We start from the raw sequence: 3,377 nt of genomic DNA on the forward strand, positions 1-3,377 counted from the left end.
ATGGTGTTTATGGAAAAGTCGAGAATTTACCAAATAGGGAGAGTTTCTCATCGCCCAAGTTTCAATTGGACAGAAATTTGGAATCACGCAACTTGGTTGCATGATGAATGAGAAATTCCATATTTGGAAATTAGACTAATTCATTGATAAAGTGTCAAGTGAAGGACTAGGAGATCGAGTACACAAAGTTGTGTGATGGTCAAAGTCCACCATAATAGTAACAAGACATTCATCATGATTTACTAAAATTTTAGTAAATATGATTATACTTATAAGATTAAGTGTAATTCGGAATTGATTAAAAAGGTTTAAATCAATAGCAAAACGAATAAGAAGAATCAAGTAGGCAGAAAGATAAAAGTTTCTCCATTCTAAGAAAAAGGAAGAGTAGCTTTTATGCTTTATGATAGGTCTTAATGATTAAGAAACATATCTTAATTGATCCTCTAAGTAAGTCTTAGCACAATTGTATGTCTAAGAAGAGGAATCAAGAATTGAAGAAATGGTTAAATCAAAAGGTCAATCGTACTTCGTTCCAATAACAAGTCTTAAAGTTAAGATTGTGACGTCGAGTGAAAAAAATATTAATAAGGTTTATAAAATTCATCAAATGTGGATAGTTGTGATGTCTTGGATAAGACAAAGACCAACTAGGACCAATTTATGAAGTGTTTTGATATAAGCTACACTAACACTTGAATAATTGTTTGTCAAGAAATGGTTATTGACAAGAGAATCTTATATATCAAGGAGTCAGTGGGAGTCTTAATGGTCTTGAAAGGTTTCAAGAACAAATCAAATAAACCTTATCATTCATCACCAGCACATGAGTTAAGGTTTACAACCTATCGTGTTGACGTTATTTTGTTTCTGTGCTATTCCAGTTGAGTTAATTATGCATGTGAGTTCTATGAGTTCTCATTTTGAACGCATAAAAGGCAAGGCACCTTAATCAATGAAAGGTACATTGATAGGAAAGGGTGAGCTGCTTAACTACTTGGAAGACATGGTGGGCAGTTGTGCCACCATAAGGCAAGAAATCAAGATTAAGAAAGTTCGATCCATATGAGTTTGAATTTGTCGTAAACTTTGGTTTTGACAAATTCACATGGATAGGAACAAATACACCGTTTAAATCTAAGTGTCATAAGATTTCCTCCTTCATGAAAATGATTGTGAGGAAATGCTTTCACTAAGAAAGATTTTAAGAAGATAGTGATTGTAAAATTGCATTCTCGAATTCGATTATGGTTACGGTATCCCTTTCCATAATTTGAATTGTGAGGTTTAGCAATTAGTCTTAAGTGTTTAGACACACATATGAACTATCTAAGGCAAAGGTGTATAAGTTCGAGAAGCCTTGATAGAAGATTATCAAAGCATTAAGTATAGAAACATGGACTTAAGAAATTCAATATGTATTGTTTTTCTGAAAGTTAAGATGTTTATGAATACATGTCAAAGCTAGTGGGAGCATAAGTGTAACGACCCAAAATTTAAGACCAAATTTTTTTTTAATAAATCATTACTTAAGTAACATCATCATTCCAAAACATAGTATGAGTATAAGTTTTCAAAACACATGTTCGTTATCAGAGTAAACATTCCCAGGCTGTGTAATCTATGGTGTGTGCCATGCGATCACCCCGAGCTCTTTCCTCCGCTACCGGAAGTACCTGAAACCAAAACTGAAAACCGTAAGCACGAAGCTTAGTGAGTTCCCCACCCTACCACATACCATGCATAACCACATACTGCACATATTGGGCCACGCCCCCTATCTTGGGCCTCGCCCCCTACCTCGGGCCTCGCCCGTTACAACGGCCCCGCCGATCCAGGCCCCGCCTGGCTTCGAGCCCCGCTCGGATACATATCTGTTTTACTTAGGCCTTGCCTATCAAAGGGCCTCGACCGTCAACAAATAATAACACATAAACATTTCATAACACATAACTAACACATGCAACTGGTTCTGTCCTAAGGCCTCGCCCATGTCCTGCTACTGAGGAGTCATGGAACCCCATCCATGCTCCTAATGGTAGTGAGGTACGGGCCTAGCCCACTCTCACTCCTGTTCTAATTCGGGCCTCGCCCCTAATCTGCTTCTAGTGAGATATGGAACCCCATCCACACTCTCTTATTGGTGAGATATGGGATCTCGCCCACACTCACCTCCCTACCAGGTACGTACATGTATCACACAGACAACAAGTATAAACTATCATATATAAACAATTCCTTGGGCACCCGCCCGCTATTACTGGACCTCATACTGCAAACAATACTAGCATACTGTGCCTAGGGCTAACCCCCGGGTCTTCTACTCATAACTACATGGGCTGGCATTGTGGCCTTAGACCCATTCACACAAAGGGAAACTCACCTGCACTGGCTGAACTTGCTGATGATCACACTAGCTGCTGCCCGACAACTCACGGAACTCCTGCTCCCCTTGCTCCCTAAACTACCAATATCAATGCAACACTGAGTCTAACTGACCCCCGAAAGACAATCAAGTCCACCCTGGTCCAAAGTCAAAGTCCTAGTCAAAGTCAACCTTCCAGGTCAACCCTACTCGCCGAGTCACCCTACTGACTCGCCGAGTTCAACATGATCAGATTCCTTTGATTCGCGACTCGAGTCCCCGAGTCAGTCCATGACTCGTCGAGTCTACCGATTTCTGAGTCCAGACCTATTCAACTCACTGAGTCTCCACCCGACTCACTGATTCGAGTCATAACTAGAAGGGTTTGGGGTTTCGTGACCTGACTCGTTGAGTCCAAGAACAGACTCGCCGAGTCCAAGGCAATCTTCATACGACTCGACGAGTTGTTCATCCCACTCATCGAGTTTCTCCACAACTTCATGCTACTCGCCGAGTCCACTCAAAGGACTCGTCGAGTCCCTTCAGATCTCCTTACATGCAGAGGATTTTTGAGTCATGCATGGACTCCAAACTATAGATCCACCCTTCCCAAGCCTATTCCACATGTAAAGTTGCAAACTTTACGTGTAGAGAAGGAGATCTAGGCAAAATACGCCATTAACTAGGGTGTAAGGCCAATGGGCTTCAAAATCGACTCAATGGCTGATACTTTATGCTTCTCCAGGCCCTAAAACACTTGAATCTGAAGTAGCAACTCCAGATCCGGCTTCTAACCCAAAATAATAACATTATGGCAAAAGAGCCCTAACAACCACACATAGATCTAGGTGCAAAAAGGGTCCAGGAACTAGTTTATTACCTCCAAGTGCTCAGAATGAACTCACAATCCCAGATCTATAGCTCCTTCTTGCTCCTCCAAGTTCCTTCTTCCTTTTCCAAGCTTTAATGCACCTTCCAAGGCTCAACTAGGAGATATGACGGCTAGGGTTTG

The sequence above is a fragment of the Lactuca saligna genome, chromosome 8, assembly GCF_052625555.1.
Source record: "Lactuca saligna cultivar CGN05327 chromosome 8, ASM5262555v1, whole genome shotgun sequence".
In the NCBI taxonomy this organism is placed as follows: domain Eukaryota; kingdom Viridiplantae; phylum Streptophyta; class Magnoliopsida; order Asterales; family Asteraceae; genus Lactuca; species Lactuca saligna.